This window comes from Ptychodera flava, chromosome 13, assembly GCF_041260155.1.
Source record: "Ptychodera flava strain L36383 chromosome 13, AS_Pfla_20210202, whole genome shotgun sequence".
NCBI lineage: Eukaryota > Metazoa > Hemichordata > Enteropneusta > Ptychoderidae > Ptychodera > Ptychodera flava.
The window spans coordinates 1,610,047-1,617,589 of record NC_091940.1 but is presented as its reverse complement, the minus strand read 5'-3'; the positions used below and the strand labels follow the sequence as shown (position 1 = coordinate 1,617,589).

The following is a 7,543-nucleotide window of genomic DNA, read 5'->3' as shown; positions in this document are numbered from 1 at the left end:
GAATTTAACTTCGCTCAGCGTAGGTCAAATTGCTCGAAAATTTCAAAAGTAATTTTATATGTATCCTACACCAAAATGGTATTTTTGTTTGTCGTTAACACGATCAGAGCAAAAATAATCATGCATTTAGTTTCTCTTATCAAGGCCTTTTCCGCGATTTTTGACAAGTCAATCTTTCGAAAGCTGTCAATCAGCAAGGAGAGCAGATATCGCAAAACAAAAATACACTTTTTCCTTCATAAACTCAATTTTAAAATAAAATTTTAATTTTCAATAAGACCCTTCAAGTTTTTGACTTAAATTAAACTGTATGACATAATACCAAAATTTAAGTTTTTTACCCCCAAAACTCACCCACCTCAGTTATTGAATAACATTTTGCCAAGTTATAAAACCTCAGATATTCAGCTTTCTAAAACCCATCTTTTATAAGAAATGTTGCTTTGAAAACAAGCGTGCTGGTTGCATGCAGTGCCCCGTGTACCTTAATTTTATCCAATATCATACAGAAATTTTGAAGCCCGGGTTGAATAATTATATCTGTTTATGACGCGTCTTACCACACTTGTCGTTTGCAACCGATTCTCACTTCCTTCGCTTGAGTCGAAATTGAATTATTTCATTTTCAGGATACCTACAAACTTTTAATACGGTGTAATTGGTGGCTAAAGCCACTGAGAAAGTTAGTTTTTTAACTGGACTGTAGATCGTTTTGATAGAAAGTAGATCCGCACTCACTGCAAATCAAGAAACTGCTTGATAAGTGGTTCTTTTTATGCACATCAAGACGATGAGAAATTTATTCTTCTCATTTAATTATGCAAATCAAGAGGTCTGGTAACTATGCAAATCAAGAAAAACCATCAAATTGAGTCCATGAAAATATTATTCCACAAGGAACGGAAGTCTATGATGTTTCGATCTTCTCAAAACTATACCTAAAAATGACATTTCTCCATAATACAATTATTGAAAAATGCAAATATCTAAATAACTGTACTAATAGAACGTGTTCTCTTTGTGAAATAACCCGTGTAGGAATAATCACAGTTCTTGATAAGAGGGACTGTTAAATAACTGAAAGTTCACCAAACCCAACTTTAAAGCTGCAGATAGTGCTCATATGACCACACAACTTTAGCCATGTACTGGAACCATAAGACTAACATGAATAGTTCGAAATGTATATAGTGAATCAAAACTCAAAGCACAAGACTGAAATAAGTTATAATGTATGCGAAGATATGCTAGAATAGCTCACCATGACGAATCGATTGAAATAACTTTGAAACATGTCATAGCCCATCTCTCTTTTGTTTTCCTCTAATGGAAAATGACCAAATGGATCTTTTACATATGTAATATGAATTTCGTCCTGTATGAATATGAAGTTTACGCCTGATTGACTAGAATAAACAAATGAAACGACAAAAGGCTTTATTTCCTTCATTACCACCATTTAGGTTTTCAATTTCAGTATTCGATGCGAAAAGATAGTTCTCCTGGTGCTTATTCACCCCTACTCCTATTACAGTGTAATTTGCTTCTGTTCTCTTCACATGGAACATCGATCTATCACAAAGTTGGCCATCGAAGGTGAAATGTACATCTGGGACAGATATTTTGATACTATTAATCAAAAGTTTAAGTCTTTCACTTTCGAGGTGCATATGCGTATCAAAGCATCAGAAAAGATGCATATATCTTGCAAATACAGGTGAGTTGTAACAATCGTGGCATTTTCAGGCCAACAACTTTTCATATAGAATTCGAAATCACAATTATCCCTACTCGTCCATTCGATGTATATTTGATAAGAATATTAAAACACCTCAACACACAGCGAATCACTGGCCTAGATCAAGGAAAGTGTAATGTTAATGAATGAAACGATTGCCGTTTCAAAGGGTTCACAGTCTCCGTTCACCAAACGTCCAAAAATATATTCAAAAGAATGAGCTTGCTGGTGGTGAAGCTGCTCTCGGCGACTGATTTTGTGTTGGTCGTCTTTTAGAGGGTCGTCACCAAAACGGCTCTCCCTGGTTAAACTGCCCCCTGCTCTTTCGTACATAATCACTGCATCGTCGACAGAAGGTATCACATCATCTGTTAAACGTGCAATCCTGTTGTTACCTCTGGCCAAGACATCTGGCACTCGAGAATTGAAACCTGGTATGGGAAAAAATATTACAGTATCAGAGGACATATTATTTCGTTTTTCAGCAACTAATGACGTACTTATATTCTTGACCTAGGACATCCGGGAACTTGCGGTTTGTCACGTCATTTTTGCGTCACGCTGAGGTGAAAACAAATTTTGAAGTGTGGCTTTCTCAATCTTTACATCATCAACATTACGTCGATGATAAACACTAGGGGACGGTCCATTCCACGTTGGGAGGGGGTGGTCAGAAACGACAAAAATCAGAGCAGAAAGTTTGGAAAACAAATTCCAGACTTCTCTCTAAAATAAAAAAAATATATTCAGAACATACCGGGTAATAAGACTTCTGCAAAATTCAGAAAAAAATTGTAAATCAATTTTCATTTGAAAAAAAATAAAATTTGAAATATTCAGACGTAAAAAAATTCAGAATCCTATCGTGACCATTCTGTCCTTTGTCACTTAATTTCTTGCTCGCCGTCCTGTATTGTAAAATCTCATTTCACCTCATGCAATGCAGGCTTAGCACTACTACATTTGAATTCTTATATGTGTATTACTATGAAGGATGGGACCCCTCCTCACCAAAAGTAGGGGTCCCACTGCAAAATTAGAAGTCCGGGAAGCAAAATATGGGGTTAACGCAATCCCTACGCAAATAGTGAGGTGAAAGTGAAGTCATTCCGCGGTCAAGAATATAACGTCATTGTATACGAGTATTTTCGCGGATTAGTACAAATTCGAGCAGTGGGCGAGAATTTCTGCGCTCCGCGAAAATACGAGTATACGATGACGTTAACAGAGAAAAATATCATGGGATTATATGTTTATCACATGAACAGTCTTCTTATGGTATTTTGGAGTTTTGGAGCATTAATCGAGCTTTCTGCAAGGAATTATTACACAGGCAGATCGCATAGAAAACAAGATTCACAAATGCGTTTTGAAATAGAGATTTATTGTTCATTTATCAACAGAATAAAGTAAAATATATCTTTCTGTGGCCAGTTTTCATACTGCTGAAATCACTAATGTGTTCAAAACGTGAAAACAAAGACCCTGCCGCCAGCACGTCTGACCGCAACTTTTTCCTGCTGTCAGCAAGACATGTCAACCAAAAACATGAACCCGCCACATTCAAAACATCGACGCGCGAAACAGAAAAGTTTGACTGCCCAGACCAAAAACATTAAACCACGCCCACCTTCCAAACGCCGACCACCGCACACTTACACTGTGTTTGAAGCGTGTTTGTGCACAGCTTTTCTCTTGATTTGCTTACTGGTTTACTAAACTGGTTCAAGTTCATGATTTGTGATCGTGTGAGTTGGGTGAACGCTTGGAATGCATTGCAATTGTTTTGTGTTCTGTTTTCCAGTGAAACGTGTGAGTAGGATATGAAAGCATTGAGTGGGGTGAACGCGATACAGGGAAGTTTCACCTGGCACTCACTGTAGCTGCACAGACTAAATAAAAACGCGTTTGATCGCTACGTAAACCTGACCTGGGCTGCCAAATTTTACACGATGAACTTTTACATATCATTTTATTTTTCGAAAATTTACCGACTTGAACCAATTCTCTGGTTAATTTACCTTCGTCATGTGACATCCTAATGGCTCAAACGGAGATATAGGAATGGAAAGGCAATCTTGCCCAAGTTACAGGATTTGATTGTCATGGAAATCTTACCGCGTGGTGGGGATAAAGTTACTGGCGATTTTTTCGTCATGCAGAGAGGTGGCGAAAAGTTCCGTTTCAGCGATCGTGGGTTACGAAATTTATGGCAACGCTTTGTATCAAGTGAAGTGTTAGATATCTCTCAAAGAAAAACAAAGAAAAAGAAAATGACGAATATGGCAATAGTGAAGAAGATGTCTCAACCAGTGCCGTCGCACGATGTGTGAGAAGCCGATGGTCAGTTTGGGAATAGACTTTTTAAAAACTGACGCCAGTAGCCTATGAGAAATTCACCGATGGGAATATTGCTAACTGTGATGAATATGTGAATTTTTTTCTGAACAACACTCAAACAAAATCCAGTTCTTTGATTTCCAGTTCTTGCATATTTCACAAAGTCCCATAGTCCATGATTACGAGCCATGCTTCTAGTTGAATCTCCCGCGGCGTGTCGATGTTCTGTTCGGGTAAATCCTGTTCATCGTCTCACAATTTTACAATTTTCCAAAGATGAACGACAGAATGTCCGCCGGCCGCGCCAGTCGACAGGACCACAATGTCTGAAAAACGTATGTGAAAGTGGTTGATCGTGAAATTTGAGGTCAAAATTGGAGGCGTGGTTTAACAGATTTGCTCTGGCGGGTAGAACTTTTCTATTTCGCGCCACGATCTTTTGAGTTTGGCGGGTCGATGTTTTCACTTGACAAGTTGAGTGACAGCTGGGAATATCTTGCGGTAAGACGCGCTGGCGGCTGGGCCTTTGTTTTGACGTTTTGAACACATCAGTGATTTCAGCAGTATCCTTTGTGGTCATACTGATACGTGCGCTACCCGATCGATCACGAGCTGCCGGTGGTTCACGAAGAGCGGCTATAGTTTTATTACTCACGTTACTGTCCATATGTCCTCTACAATGCAACGGTAATTTATAATGTTGTTGCGTCCGGGAGTTTCGTCTATATAGAATGCACGATGGTTTAACTTTAGCGCCACGTTTGACTTCCCGAAATTTGTTGGCATGAATTGTTGAAAAATAATAGCAGCAGGGTTTGCCATGGATTGATGTGCGCGTGTGACGTAGACCAGGGATACGGGGTTTGATCTGTCATGTCACAAAGGTTGAGATCTGTGCACGTGCCCGTTCATGTGATAACGGTTATTGTGAATTTCGTATGTTTTGGGAAATCTAAAGGAGAAATACCTAGAAATTGCAAATCAATTAAGGTTCCAGTATAAGAAATTGACCATTTTTCGACTCTTTTAATTGAACAATTCTTAACAAGCTCATAACCCCACCAAATTGTATATTTTCTGAAAGCCTGGATAGCCTATAGGAGAACATTTTGTTAACCACAGTGTCACCACTGTTTACATAACTATCATGTGATAGGTAATTTGCATAATCTTTCAAGAATCAGTTTTCCTAATGTTTTGTTTCAATTCAATCTATCTGCCTCAAATTTGCACAAATACAAGCTGTTATAACGCTCTTCCAAAGTGTCTCAGATTTTTATACTTTGCTTAGTTTTTTTTTTGTAGCACACTCCGAAAGGAAAAAGACTATTAGTGTGTAAGTTTTTTGTCATAAACAATCTTTTTAGAAGGTTTAAAAAAATTCTGAGACACACTTTTAACGATCAGTTTTGATATCTTGTACTCACACAAATTTCAGCCACATATCTACTTAATTAAAGGATTGAAACAAAACATTCGGAAAATAGATTTTTTGAAAGATTATGCAAAATAAACTGTCATGTGACAGTTATGCAAACAATGTGTGACTGTGGTAACCAAAATATTCTCCTATGTCTAGGCTTTCAGAAAATGTATAATTTGGTGGTGTGAGAGCTTGTTAACTCCAAGAGAATTGTTCAATTAAAAGGGTAGAATAACGGTCAATTTCTTAAAACGAATCCCAGTTAGTAGAGTTCGCTAAAGTCACAAAGTGCGCGCCCCTGTGAAGCCACTAAAAGCACGGTATATGTCCCTGACTTGGATCGGACTGCAAGGTAATAAATACGTTTTGGATGGGGATGCTTCAGCTCATGGCCAGATCAAAGTGGCCATTACACTTTGGGAGGGGTGGTCAGAAACGGGAAACAAATTTCAGAGCAGAAAGTTTTGGGGAAAAAATCAGACTTCTCTCCAAAATAAAAAAAAATATTCAGAACATAACCAGTAATAAAAACTTCTGCAAGATTCAGAAAAAAATTGTATATCTATTTTCATTTAAAAAAAATAAAATTTGAAATTTTCAGACGTAAAAACTTTAAGAATCCGATCGTGACCACCCCTCCCAATTTCTAATGGTCTGTCCCTTATAATATAGGTAAGGATGTGCGAGAACTACGCGCGTGTGGAATTTTTGCTGTTATCATTTACCTGCTTGTGAATTCAGCAAATAATTCACAAACTTAAGTTAGGTGGCGTACATGGCCAACTTTTCTACGCAATTTGTATGTATTGTCATTGAATGATTTTGACAGCTCTTTGAAGATATTCACTTTACCTTCTAGTGGGTGCCTGTTCCATGCTGGCACAAAGCGTTGCAACCCAACTTGAGCAACATTACAGGCGATGAAAGATACACAAAACTTCTCGGTTTCGTTGTACATGTTGATGAGCATTCGTCGCTGCATGCTTATCAAGGCCGCCTTAATATCATAATTCGTCCGCTGGTTGACTTCTGGCCATGCCCTTTCCGCTCGTAGATTTTCTCGCGAACGGGATTGGACATAGGCTGGACAGTCCCGGAAGTTTCGGTAGTCTCGCAACTTGTTTTGAACGAAGTTCATCAAACAGAACTCTCGACCATGATCGATGCGAAGCATGTCCCAAATACCAAACTCAAGTAGTATTTCACGGTAAACTTTGTAAATTACAATCGGGTTTTGATAGGCATTATCACAGATTTAACGATCTTACGGCTGAAGCCATCAATGAATAAGACGTGAGTAACTCCAAATGCAACAAGTTTTTCGTTTTGGTCTACATGAAGTTTGTGTCCGAAGTACGCTGCATAATACGGCACCGGATTGGTTTGTCTTGCCGTATCGTTTCTTCGTCTTTCGTGAAAATCAGGATGAGACCGTCTCAGGCTGTTTCTAAGGCGAACACGTCCGATCTTTAATCCATTAGCATCTAAATATCCCAGCATTGTTTTGACACCATACGTTGGTCCCACTTCTTGAATTGCGTTAGAAACACGTCGATCAAGTTCGGGACCATTTAAACGCTGAATGTTATGTTTAATGCAATACCTCCGCACACTACGCTCAGATAACCCTCTAACATTCGGGTAGAGACTTTGCAGGTGGCAACTGATGTATTTGTGACTCTTGCCGTTATCAAGAAATGACTGGATGTAAGCACTGTCAAGCGATAGCTTTCTAAATCCATGGCGAGTATCCGCTTTGCTTCTGTGACTTCTAGTTGTCAGCTAACGTATAGAAAAAGGGTGCTCAAACAGGAAAATATTGGTGTACTTTCACTGCATGTATTATGTCCCGTGGGAAATGATTCCCCTGAACCATACCTATCACTTTTTGTTACTTTTAATCCATTTTGTAACATAACGAGAATCCGCGCTGCGTCTTTCAACAAAATTGTTACATTAATGTCCAGCGGTATTTCTTTGTGTAATTGTGTTGACATTAACCAGGTCATGTCAAGGTCCCACGCAAGTAGTTGAATATAGGA

At 38.6% G+C, this 7,543-nt stretch overlaps 1 long non-coding RNA gene across 1 annotated transcript; it reads right to left on the bottom strand.

Moving 5' to 3' along the window:
• Positions 1-1,402: 1,402 nt before the first annotated feature.
• Positions 1,403-6,718, bottom strand: LOC139147058 (uncharacterized). Its single transcript, XR_011555626.1, has 2 exons — positions 6,354-6,718; positions 1,403-2,169 (listed from the first exon to the last, which is right to left on the bottom strand). It is a non-coding gene; the product is annotated as an uncharacterized lncRNA (long non-coding RNA).
• Positions 6,719-7,543: the final 825 nt, after the last annotated feature.